At 47.2% G+C, this 13723-nt stretch overlaps 2 pseudogenes; both read left to right on the forward strand.

Annotated features, from left to right (window-relative positions):
* The window catches only part of LOC147979078 (uncharacterized), a 44094-nt pseudogene extending 39116 nt beyond the window's left edge, over positions 1-4978 (forward strand).
* Positions 4979-11773: 6795 nt separating this feature from the next.
* LOC147979079 (uncharacterized) lies at positions 11774-13171 on the forward strand (annotated as a pseudogene).
* Positions 13172-13723: the final 552 nt, after the last annotated feature.

A 13723-nucleotide genomic window follows, 5' to 3' on the forward strand; every position in this document is an offset into this window, starting at 1 on the left:
AAAAATAATAACATAATTGGATCACATAACTATCCCTCAACATGCAACAAAGAGTCACTCCAAAGTCACTAATAGCGGAGAACAAACGAAGAGTTATGGTAGGGTATGAGACCACCTCAAAGTTATTCTTTCCAATCAATCCGTTGGGATATTCCTATAAGTGTCACAAACAGCCCTAGAGTTCATACTAGAATAACACCTTAAGACACAAATCAACCAAAACCCTAATGTCACCTAGCTACTCCAATTTCACCTCAAGTATCCGTGGGTATGATTATACGATATGCATCACACAATCTCAGATTCATCTAGTCAACCAACACATAGAACCTCAAAGAGTGCCCCAAAGTTTCTACCGGAGAATCACGACGAAAACATATGCCAACCCCTATGCATAGGTTCATGGGCGGAACCCGCCATTTGATCACCAAAACATACATCAAGTGGATCAATAGAATACCCCATTGTCACCACGGGTATCCCACGCAAGACATACATCAAGTGTTCTCAAATCCTTCAAGACTCAATCCGATAAGATAACTTCAAAGGGGAAACTCAATACATTACAAGAGAGTAGAGGGGGAGAAACATCATAAGATCCAACTATAATAGCAAAGCTCGCGATACATCAAGATCGTACCACCACAAGAACACGAGAGAGAGAGAGAGAGATCAAACACATAGATACTGGTACATACCCTCAGCCCCGAGGGATAACTACTCCCTCCTCGTCATGGAGAGTACCGAGATGATGAAGATGGCCACCGGAGAGGGATTGTCCCCTCCGGCAGGGTACCGGAATGGGTCTAGATTGGTTTTCGGTGGCTACAGAAGCTTCTGGCGGCGGAACTCCCGATCTATTGTGCTCCCCGATAGTTTTAGGTTATATGGATATATATATATATAGGCGGAAGAGGTACATCAGGGGAGCCATGAGGGGCCCACGAGGGTGGAGGGCGTGCCCTAGGGGGGTGGGCGTGCCCCCTGCCTCGTGGCTCCCTTGTTTCTTCTTTGACGTGGACTCCAAGTCTCCCGTGTTGCGTTCCTTCCAAAAATAAGTTTCGTGAAGTTTCAGGTAAATTGGACTCTGTTTGATTTTCCTTTTCTGCGATACTCTAAAACAAGGAAAAAACATAAACTCGCACTGGGCTCTGGGTTAATAGGTTAGTCCCAAAAATAATATAAAAGTGTATAATAAAGCCCATAAACATCCAAAACAGAGGATAATATAGCATGGAGCAATAAAAAATTATAGATAAGTTGGAGGCGTATCAGCATCCCCAAGCTTAATTCCTGCTCATCCTCGAGTAGGTAAATGATTAACACAAAATTTTTGATGTGGCGTGCTTGTCGGTGTCAAAGCCGGCGGATCTCGGGTAGGGGGTCCCGAACGGTGCATCTAAGGCGGATGGTAACAGGAGGCAGGAGACACGATATTTTACCCAGGTTCGGGCCCTCTTGATGGAGGTAAAACCCTACGTCCTGCTTGATTTATTCTTGATGATATGGGTATTACAAGAGTTGATCTACCACGAGATCAGAGAGGCTAAACCGTAAAAGCTAGCCTATGGTATGATTGTTTGTTGTCCTATGGACTAAACCCTCCGGTTTATATAGACACCGGAGGGGGCTAGGGTTACACAAGGTCGGTTACAAAGGAGGAGATATACATATCTGTATTGCCTAGCTTGCCTTCCATGTCAAGTAGAGTCCCATCCGGACACGGGACGAAGTCTTCAATCTTGTATCTTCATAGTCCAACAGTCCAGCCAAAGGATATAGTCCTGCTGTCCGGAGACCCCCTAATCCAGGACTCCCTCAGTAGCCCCTGAACCAGGCTTCAATGACGATGAGTCCGGCGCGCAGTGTTGTCTTCGGCATTGCAAGGCCGGTTCCTCCTCCGGATATACCACAGAAGAGTTCAAATAAAGCATAGTGTCCGACCCTACAAAATAAGTTCCACATACCACCATAAGGAGAATAATATTTCCACAAATCTAATCCGCTGACACGTTTAGGCAACATGACATCATGCCATGGCTCGACGATTATTCGAACCGTTTTTCTTTAACTAGCCCTACACATAACACGAGGCAGTTTCATGACACGTCTTGTCAAAGCAGAGGTCGTGTTCCCCTTATTACGGGATTCTCATCAATACGGACGTGGGTAACCCAACCGCACCATCAATTACGGCGCTTGGTGGATAAGCGAGTTTTACCAGGCTAGTGGAGGTGCATAGTTTAGTCCGCCCTTATAAAGGGACAAGGTCTCACCTTTTCTACCCTCGCCTTCTTCCTCCTTGCTCATCCATTCTTGCGCACTCGAGCTCCAACGCCCAAGTCCACATCCTTCCCCTCAACCTTCTCCAATCATGTCCGGAGCGGGAGGAAAATGGATGGCTTCCTCCGTTACGAAGGGACACATCAAGAAGCTGCGCGGAGCCGGATACTTAGCCACAAACATCGCGCATCGGCTTCCCACCGCGGGGCAGATCATTCCTAACCCTGAACGTCACGAGAGGGTAGTCTTCCTCCACCACTTCCTCTGCGGACTAGGGTTTCCCCTCCATCCATTCGTCCGTGGTCTCATGTTCTACTACGGGCTGGACTTCCATGATCTGGCTCCGAACTTCATCCTCAACATTTCGGCGTTCATGGTCGTGTGTGAGGCTTTCCTCCACATGCGGCCCCACTTCGGCATGTGGTTAAAGACCCTCAATATCAAGACGAAGGTGGTGGGAAGCCAACAAGCAGAATGCGGCGGAGCCATGGTGGGCAAGATGCCCAATGTTATATGGCTCGAAGGCTCCTTCGTGGAGACCATAAAGGGGTGGCAATCGGCGTGGTTCTACATCACCGAGCCGCGTGACGCCAAATGGGTGGCTGCCCCCCAAGTTTCGATCCGGAATCCCCACGCGGCTCACCTCCTGGAAAGAGAAGGTCCTGTCCTGGGGTTCGTCAGTAGAGCTGGACGGACACCAGAAATGTATACGGAATATGGCCGGCAAGAAGCTCTGGCTTGTCCACATAGTCCAGGTCATGCTCATCCGCCCGATCCTCCCGTGCCAACAACGGGACTTCAACTTGTGGGAGTTCGACCCGGCCCAGCACCAGACTTTGAGCGAGCTCTTCGACATGATGCACAAGGACGTCTGGAAGGTGCTGTTCAAGGGTGCTGAGGTCCCTCCCTCCCTGACCGAGGACCGCGGGCTAAGCGCGAAGTGCCAAGCACCAAGCGCTAGGATATTTATTTCCCCTAGCTTAACCATGTGCGGGGTCTGAGCTCCATGCCTTTGACAGGACTGGGTGGAGATGTCGGGGCAGCTTAACTGTCCGGGCCCTCTGCCCAAAGACACTGCGGACGCTCTCCTGACGGAGAGGCTGACTCCGGCTCCTTACAAGGTGCCGGAGAAGACCAAGAAGGACAAGGGAACCCTAAAGAGTTCCCGACGCCAGGTGTTATCGGACTCATCGTCCGATAATGTAACGCCCCAAGACCGGAGCTTCAGTTGCCTTCCAGGGTTTCCGGGTTTCGTCGTGTGATTTGTTTGGTTCATCGCTTTCATCTTTGCATCATGTGGATTGCATCTTGTCATCATGCCATTTCTTTTCTTAACTCAACTAAATAAATTGCATGGATCTTCGGTCCATTTAAATCGAGGGATATTCACAATGGTGATTTCTCTTTATAACATATCCTCCCAATATTAGTGAGCTATAATAAATATTCCATTTAATTGGAAGCCACCGCAACAAACTTGCATTATAAATCCCTCTGATTTCTAAATTATTTTGCATCCATGATCTTTTCTCCGCATGGCCCCTTTCAAGTTGTGGCACTTTGACATTATGCCACCAAGTGGCTACTTGTTAATTTTCAGCTCAATTAGAAAATATTTGGACCCTCAAATATTTTCTTTTCTCTTCCTCTTCCTCTCCATTTTTTTCTTTTCTAAACAGTGGAGATAAGTTCAACAATCTCCAACTGGGCCGGCCTCCCTGACCCAACCCTCCTAAGGCCCAGCCGCTGGCCTCCTCTTAACCTAGCCCGATCCCACTTCTCTCCCTCGATCCCTCCTCCAGCGCCGCCACCCCGTTCCCGATCCCCACTCGCTCGCCACATCTCTCTCGACCCCCCTCGTCCTCCTCCCGATCGCGCCGCCAGGGGAAGCCTCGGATCGATCCAATCCTCCTCCACCCCGCGCCCGATCCCGCTCTTCCTTGCGCCCTCCGGTAAGCTTGCCTGCCCGCGCCTTCTTCTCTTGCCGCAGCCGCCGAGACCCAGTCGTCGTCGCGCCCTTCTGCCGCTGCTCTGCTGCCGCCCCTCCATGTCGCCCACTCCTCTGCGCGAGGGCCTCCCCGTTCGATGTGTCGTCGCGAGCTCCTTCTGCTCCCACCGTTCCCTGTCTCCATCGCCTGCATCGCCTCCACGGCTCCTCCGCACCACCAGGAACCGCTGCGCCGCTCCGGTGATCCAGCCCGCCGGTGACCTCGACCCTTACATGGTCTCCCTGGCCTCCCGACCCGCCGCTACAGTGGTCCGGCGCCCCAGCCTCGTTAGCGCCCGTGCCTCCTCCTCCCTCCGTTCGGCTTGCACCACCGGCCATCTTCTCCTGTTTCCTCAGCAGCCCCTTCACGGGCAACTCCTACGAGACCTCCACCTCCTTGCTGCCCGGTGGGCCTTGTTTTTCTCCTCTTGTGGCCGCCAAGAACCGGCAACCAGGGACGTCAAGGACGCCTTCGTGGTTTTTTTCGCCGAGTACCGACGCCTGCAGATTTTGGGACACACCAAGTTCCACTTAAAGATGTTCCACTTCATCCAATGTGGATTTCGACAAGTAACACGATGCTCGGATCCCTCGGATATGTCAAGTTTGACTACACTGAGGAACAAAGAATGCCAAGTACCTCTCCGAAAATGAACGTGTACCACTACGTCCGGAGGCATCGGATCCATCAAGTCCAAAGACCTTTAGTACCACGACAACCCCGAAGGGTTTTGCATTCATCAAGTTCACCTTCAAAACGAGTACCTCTACCGTCGACCCCGTGGACTTGAAGTTCCTCGCCGTGACCCCGAACACCTACGGAGTGTGTACAACTACAAAACGAGAACAACTACTTCCATTACCGCCGTCCCGAGAACGTCTACTTCCTCTACTTTGCACCGAACCCGAACCGTCCTCGTTTGCACGCTTCGAAAGTATAACCGCCGAGACGATGACCCACGAAACGAATGCATGTTGTGTGATTTATGAGATGCACCCTTGTTCTCCTCGAGTCCGAAACTGTCGGTGCACATTGCCCCTCTTTCGCCTTGTCATCGACATGTGGGAACCCAATAGTCGGGAGCACCCCACCATCTTGCTCAACTCGCTCACGTCGCTTTTCCTTTTTCACCGGCATCTCCATGAGCTACCAGAACCGATATGTTGCGTGGCATCATTTTCAGATTCATTGTCGTGGCACCCCTTTTGTTTCCGCCATGATGACAAATGCTTCATAATGCTCATGTCAACGTTTTCATATATATAGCATAAAACTCGCACATGTCATCCGCAACATGATAACAACCTTTAAAATGTTTAAATTTGTTGTTGCATTAAATTGCTAAATGCATGTGAGGGTTTACCGGAATTGTTGTTTGATGTTTCCGGCCTCATTTAAAATGCCTAACTGTGTATTTTACTCATGCTTCACCTCTTGCCATGTTATCCAACATTTAATATTGTTGAGTACTTATACGGGAGAGAACTAAATAATTGATGTGGTGTTCTGTCAATATGCAACTCGTTGCATATTATGCTCCACTTAATTTGTAGGAGTGTTTGTGCATTTTGCCATTCCATGCTTCATTAAACCGGACATGCATCATACTTGTTTATGCATCGTGCCATGTTTATGTTTGGTTGTTTACTATGTTGTTTGCTTCTTTCCGGTGTTGCTTCTTCGGGTTAGTTCCGATAACGTCGCGTTTGTGAGGATCCATTTGCCTACGTCCGTTTGACTTCTTCATGGACTCGTTCTTCTTCCTTGCGGGATCTCAGGCAAGATGACCATACCCTCGAAATCACTTCTATCTTTGCTTGTTAGTTGCTCGCTCTTTTGCTATGCCTATTCTGCGATTCCTACCACTTGCTTATCGTGCCTCCCATATTGTTAAGCCAAGCCTCTAACCCACCTTTTCCTAGCAAGCTGTTGTTTGGCTATGTTACCGCTTTGCTCAGCCCCTCTTATAGCGTTGTTAGTTGCAGGTGAAGATTGGAGCTTGTTCCATGTTTGGAACATGGATATTTTGTTGGGAATCACAATATCTCTTATTTAATTAATGCATCTATATACTTGGTAAAGGGTGGAAGGCTCGGCCTTATGCCTGGTGTTTTGTTCCACTCTTGCTGCCCTAGTTTCTGTCATATCGGTGTTATGTTCTCGGATTTTGCGTTCCTTACACGGTTGGGTTATAATGGGAACCCCTTGACAGTTCGCTTTGAATAAAACTCCTCCAGCAAGGCCCAACCTTGGTTTTACCATTCACCACCTGGCCTTTTTCCCTTGGGAGTCGCGCATCCTGAGGGTAATCTTTATTTTTAAACCCCGAGCCAGTGCTTGTCTAAGTGTTGGTCCAACCCAGAGCACCGTGCGGGGCCGTCCCTTGGCAACTTGGGTTACGTTGGCCCCCGTACGCTTAGCTTATCCGGTGTGCCCTGAGAACGAGATATGTGCAGCTCCTATCGGGATTTGTCGGCACAGCGGGTGGTCTTGCTGGACTTGTTTTACCATTGTCAAGGATGTCTTGTAACCGGGATGCCGAGTCTGGTCGGAATGTCTTGGGAGAAGGAATATCCTTCGTTGACCGTGAGAGCTTGTGATGGGCTAGGTTGGGACACCCCTGCAGGGATTTGAACATTCGAAAGCAGTGCCCGCGGTTATGGGCAGATGGGAATTTGTTAATGTCCGGTTGTATAAAACCTGAAGTTGATCCTAATTAAAATACATCAACCACGTGTGTAACCGTGATGGTCTCCTTCCAGCGGAGTCCGGGAAGTAAACACGGTGTTGGAGTTATGTTTGACGTAGGTTGGTCTAGGATCACTTCTTGATCATAGTTTTATCGACCGTGCCTTGCCTTCTCTTCTCGCTCTCATTTGCGTATGTTAGCCACCAAATATGCTAGTTCGCTTGCTGCAGCTCCAGCTCATACCATTACCTTACCTATAAGCTCAAATAGTCTTGCTCGCGAGGGTGTGAGATTGCTGAGTCCCCGTGACTCATAGATACTTCCAAAACCAGCTTGCAGGTGCCGATGATATCGAGCAGGTGACGCAACCAAGCTCCAGGAGGAGCTCGATAAAGATCTTGTCCTTTGTGTTGTTTCGGTCTAGTTGATCAGTAGTGGAGCCCAGTTGGGGTCGATCGGGGATCTGTGTAGCTTTTGGGGTAGTCTTCTTTTATTTTGGTTCTGTAGTCGGACCTTGAGTGTATCTGGATGATGTAATGCTTTATTCATGTAATTGTGTGAAGTGGCGATTGTAAGCCAACTATGTATCTTTTTCCCTTATGGATTACATGGGTTGTGTGAAGATTACCTCACTTGCGACATTGCTTTCAATGCGGTTATGCCTCTAAGTCGTGCTTCGACACGTGGGAGATATAGCCGCATCGAGGGCATTACAAGTTGGTAATCAGAGCCTTCCCCGACCTTAGGAGCCCCCTGCTTGATCGAATCGTTGGCGTTGTGGAGTCTAGAAAGATGTTTTGAGTCATTTAGGAATTATATATCGGAGAGTTAGGAATTCTTTTTACTCCTCAGTCCCTTCATCACTCTGGTGAGGCATCCTGACGTAGAGTTTTGACTCTTCTCTTCTCAAACTTCACTAAAACAAATTTTTAGGATCACACGAGTATCTTGGAATCGTTCTGATGGTTTTGTGACGAGAACATTGTTCTTGGTGCCTCCTGTCAGTTAAGGGTTGTGGCAGTGTCTCGGGGAGTTGAGCTCCGAGGTGTTGTCATCACAATTTTATCGTTGCAGTTCTGGAATACCTGATTTTAGTTTTGCCGACATCGAAAATCTCTTTTATGCAGTTGTTGGTGAGATAACCTCGATGCCACCCAGTACTGGGGCGGGAGTTCGGGAGTATTGCCATAACTCGTATAATGGATGCTTTTCAAAGGTTGAGGTAGATGATTTCCGAAGGTTTCTTGGTTATGTGTTGAAGGATGGATACAGCTGGATGTAGGATTTGCTAGTTTTGGGTGAGATATTATGCTTCCCCTGTATCCCCAACACCTGATTGCATAACCGGGAGAATTTTGGGAGTTTATAAGTGGGAATTCAAGTAGCTCTTAGGATTTCTTTCCGACAGATTTATGATATGAAATTGGGGTTGGACATCTAGTGGTCCGCCTATTCACGGTCGGTTTTACAGTGGTCTCGTTGTGTCTTAAAGAGTCCTTGGTTGTGCCGATTCGGGGACGCTTTGTATGTCATGTGCACTGCCTTGTACATGATGGTGCTGTACGATCGAGCCCGTGTAGGCCCCACCACGAAAACTTCGGACGAAATCTCTATCATATGTTTGTTGTGGCTTATTTTGCAGCCAATCCTTTGTTTTTGTTTTCAGCTATGGTATTCGAGTTGCTTCGGAGTCAAATGTTGATTCCATACCTTTTCCTAAGCGGGGTTTTCATATTCCTATGTGGATACTAATCCTTCATGATAATCGAGAGTGTCATGTCAATCCTTTTCAGCCGGTGTGCTTCTCTTCTAGTGGATCCGACCATTTCAACATCTGCAAGATCTATCATCAGTTCTTCTCAACGGTGTTCATTTCATTCGGCAAAAATTGCCTTTGTTTTTCCCACCCTCCCCACCCTTTTTCTTTGAGGACTCATATATCTTAATCAAGTATCCATTTGATTCATGTGAGCTTTCTTCTTTCTCTTTCCGTCAATGTTCTATCCGGTGATGCTCATGAAGATTCTAATGGAGCTCTAGTTCATCATTCTCCATTTTTTCTCTCCGGTGGTTTCAAGTCAAGCTTTGTTGATCATACCCTTTCCTCATTTCAATGCTTTCTCATGCCGGTGCAATTCTTAATCGTTCACCTCTCGCTATTCTATTGTTCCGGAGTGTTTAAGATATCTCGGAGATTCGTGTTTCCACTCTGCTTTCGTTCCAGCTTTTGCGAGGATGTTACCCCATTCAAGCCATTTATTTCAACTGGCTCAATCCCTCTTTTAAATTGTTCAACGGTGTTTCTTTTGAGTGGGCCCTAACCCACAGGTGTTTTCTAGGATCTTACCTGACTCTTCTAATTCTCCCGGAGATATCCTTAAAAATTATTTTCGAAGTTTGACGTAAGAATGAATTGTCATCAGTCAAATGCCTTTCTTCAAGATCTTTCATTTCTTTTCATCGTTGGCTCAACCTTTCCATTCTTCATTCCGGAGTGCCTCAATAATTCATGGTGGTGTTTCTCGTCATCATTCTCGGATTTTGAAGACCGAAGAAGAGTTTTCCCTCCATATCTTATCCGCTCCCTCAGAGATTCATGATGCTAGCTTACCGCCATCCTCTCATCATTGTATTCGATTGTGAGAATTCTTTTCACCCATCCGAAGCAATTCAAGATTCTTCCCAGTTTGTTTCCCCAAAGGCCATCATTTCGGGTTTCATTTAATTCTCAGCTTTCACATCTCTTTCTCCAAAACTAACCGGTGCATCATTCAACTATATTCTCTAATCGGTCTGTGATCTATTCGTTTCACTTGTATCTAAATTCTCTCAAGCATCTGCGTTTATTTGCAAATCCTTCCTGGTGTTTCTTCATGTTTTATTCGTTTTTAAATTCTTACGGTGGTTCTTCCAACATTCTTCTTCCTTTGTTTATCATATCAATTTATTCGTGTTTCAATTCAAACGGTGGTTCGTTCAAGACTTCTCTTCCTTCTTTACCATATCAATTTATTCGATGTTCCAATCCTACCGATGGTTCATTGAAGACCTTCCCAAGTTGACGCTATATGTATCTTAATTCTTTCTACGAGAATAAGTAGTATGCCAAATTCGTTGCTTGTCATCAATTAAATTGGTGAAGGATAAGCATAATGTAATTCTTATTCTTGTTTCATCCAAATGATTAATTCCTTATTCCAGAGGTTCATCAAAATTCTTGATTTCATTTTCTCATCTTTCTTTTCTTCTGGAGTTCCAAGTTTCCACTTTATCTCGTCACAAAGCTTCATCTAAATCATCGCAAGGCTTCACCTTGTGTTTTCAACTTCTCCTTCCTTTCTTTTGATCATCCTTTTGCTACCGGAGTTCTTCATGGAGGTTCTACATGTTGGTTCATAAAGGATTTAATTCCGTCTAGAAGTTTTTCATTGAGATTCTTTTCTGAGGAGCTCAATCATTCTTCATCTTGCAATCCGGAGTGCAATTCTTTCTTCCGTATAATAGGAGGTGGTATTATGTCAATCTTGATAATTTGAATTCATGTTTCATGAATCACATGTTGTTAAGAATGAGGTATTTTAAATCCATCAATCTCTTCTTTGGAGTTATCTTGGGTTATATTTCACCTAAAGCTTTCCCTAAGGATGGTTGCTATCTATGGTGCTTATAAAGGACCCAAGTTCTTCTTTATCCTCCCGGTGAAATACTTTCTCGTATCCTTGTTCATATCAATCCAATTCTTTACCCGTGAGTGGCAGGATGTCACCTCATAATTTGAGATGTATTCCACAAGACCATATCAAGCTTATCCTTTCGTGGTTGGTTTCCAACAACTCCGTTAGACCCTTCTCCTAAAGATGCCTCTTCAAGCTCTTTTGTGGCAGAAGTTGGCATTTTCTTCTCCATTCTCCTATCTCAATTATCTATCTTCTATTCTTTTGTTCCAGAGGCATTGTGATGTTGCTCTCTTCTACCCATCTTCTTGTTTTGTCATGATAGTGTTCTTTTCTTTGCTTATCCATTCAACCGGAGTGTCGTGTTTTCTTTCGAGCTCTCTCATCTTATCAAATTTTGCATCCCGTCTCAACCGGAGTGCTGTCCAAATTATATCATTCTTATTCCTTCTCTATCTCGTTTTAACCGGAGTGTTGTGACCTTTTTGCTCAAGTTCTTTTCGCCTTATCAAGTCTTTCATCTCTTTTCAACCGAAGTGCTACCCGAATCGGCTCTTTCTTTTCCTCTTTCTTAACGGAGTGTCTTCGACTTCGTTCATCTCCGTTTATTCTATTCTCGGAAATGGCTTAGCCTTTCAAGGTTCTTTGGTCTCACTTGTTTGTCAAAGAAGCAACTTAGTTTTACCACTTCTCTTTTCTCTTCCGTTTTCCCTCCGGTGCAATTCTAGATCTCAGGACGAGATCCTCTCGTAGTGGTGGAGTGTTGTAACGCCCCAAGACCGGAGCTTCAGTTGCCTTCCAGGGTTTCCGGGTTTCGTCGTGTGATTTGTTTGGTTCATCGCTTTCATCTTTGCATCATGTGCATTGCATCTTGTCATCATGCCATCATGTCACTTCTTTTCTTAACTCAACTAAATAAATTGCATGGATCTTCGGTCCATTTAAATTGAGGGATATTCACAATGGTGATTTCTCTTTATAACATATCCTCCCAATATTAGGGAGCTATAATAAATATTCCATTTAATCGGAAGCCACCACAACAAACTTGCATTATAAATCCCTCTCATTTTTAAATTATTTTGCATCCATGATCTTTTCTCTGCATGGCCCCTTTCACGTTGTGGCACTTTGGCATTATGCCGCCAAGTGGCTACTTGTTAATTTTCAGCTCAATTAGAAAATATTTGGACCCTCAAATATTTTCTTTTCTCTTCCTCTTCCTCTTCGTCTCCATTTTTTTCTTTTCTAAACAGTGGAGAGAAGTTCAACAATCTCCAACTGGGCCAGCCTCCCTGGCCCAACCCTCCTAAGGCCCAGCCGCTGGCCTCCTCTTAACCTAGCCCGATCCCACTTCTCTCCCTCGATCCCTCCTCCAGCGCCGCCACCCTGTTCCCGATCCCCACTCGCTTGCCACAACTCTCCCGATCCCCCTCGTCCTCCTCCCGATCGCTCCGCTAGGGGAAGCCTCGGCTCGATCCCAATCCTCCTCCACCCCGCGCCCGATCCCGCTCTTCCTTGCGCCCTCCGGCGAGCTCGCCCGCCTGCACCTTCTTCTGTTGTCGCAGCCACCGAGACCCCGCCGTCGTCGCGCCCTTCTGCTGCCGCCCCTCCATGTCGCCCGCTCCTTTGCTCGAGGGCCTCCCCGTTCGATGTGTCATCGCGAGCTCCTTCTGCTCCCACCGTTCCCTGTCTCCATCGCCTGCATCGCCTCCATGGCTCGTCCGCACCACCAGGAACTTCCGCGCCGCTCCGGCGATCTATCCCACCGGTGACCTCGACCCTTCCAGGGTCTCCCTGGTCTCCCGACCCGCTGCTACAGTGGTCCGGCGCCCCAGGCTCATCAACGCCCGTGCCTCCTCCTCCCTTCGTTCGGCCTACACCACCGGCCATCTTCTCCTGCTGCCTCAGCAGCCCCTTCACGGCTAACTCCTACGAGACCTCCACGTCCTTGCTGCCCGGTGGGCCTTGTTTTTCCCCTCTTGTGGCCGCCAAGAACCGGCAACCAGGTATGTCAAGGACGCCTTCGTGGTTTCTTTCGCGAAGTACCGACGCCCGGAGATTTTGGGACATGCCAAGTTCCACTTAAAGATGTTCCACTTCATCCGATGTGGATTTCGACAAGTACCACGGTGCTCAGATCCCTCAGATACGTCAAGTTTGACTACACTGCAGGACGAAGAACGCCAAGTACCTCTCCGAAAACGAACGTGTACCACTATGTCCGGAGGCATCGGATCCGTCAAGTCCGAAGACCTTTAGTACCACGACAACCCCGAAGGGTTTTGCATTCGTCAAGTTCACCTTCAAAACGAGTACCTCTACCGTCGACCCCGTGGACGTCAAGTTCCTCTCCGTGACCCCGAACACCTACGGAGACTATGAAACGAGAACAACTACTTCCATTACCGCTGTCCCGAGAACGTCTACTTCCTCTACTTTGCACCGAACTCGAACCGTCCTCGTTTGCACGCTTCGAAGGTATAACCGCCGAGACGATGACCCGCGAAACGAATGCATGTTGTGTGATGTATGAGATGCACCCTTGTTCTCCTCGAGTCCGAAACTGTCAGTGCACATTGCCCCTCTTTCGCCTTGTCACCGACATGTGGGAACTCGGTAGTCGGGAGCATCCCACCATCTTGCTCAACTCGCTCACGTCGCTTTTCCTTTTTCACCGGCATCTCCATGAGCTACCGGAACCGATATGTTGCGTGGCATCATATTTAGATTCGTTGTCGTGGCACCCCTTTCGTTTCCGCCACGATGACAAACGCTTCATAATGCTCATGTCAACGTTTTCATATATATGGCATAAAACTTGCACATGTCATCCGCAACATGATAACAACCTTTAAAATGATTAAATTTGTTGTTGCATTAAATTGCTAAACGCGTATGAGGGTTTACCGGAATTGTTGTTTGATGTTTCCGGCCTCATTTAAAATTCCTAACTGTGTATTTTACTCATGCTTCACCTCTTGCCATGTTATCCAACATTTAATATTGTTGAGTACTTAAATGGGAGAGAACTAAATAATTGATGTGGTGTTCCGTCAATATGCAACTCGTTGCATATTGTGCTCCAC

This window comes from Triticum urartu, chromosome 3A, assembly GCF_056163025.1.
Source record: "Triticum urartu cultivar PI428250 chromosome 3A, HENAU_Tu73, whole genome shotgun sequence".
Classification (NCBI taxonomy): domain Eukaryota; kingdom Viridiplantae; phylum Streptophyta; class Magnoliopsida; order Poales; family Poaceae; genus Triticum; species Triticum urartu.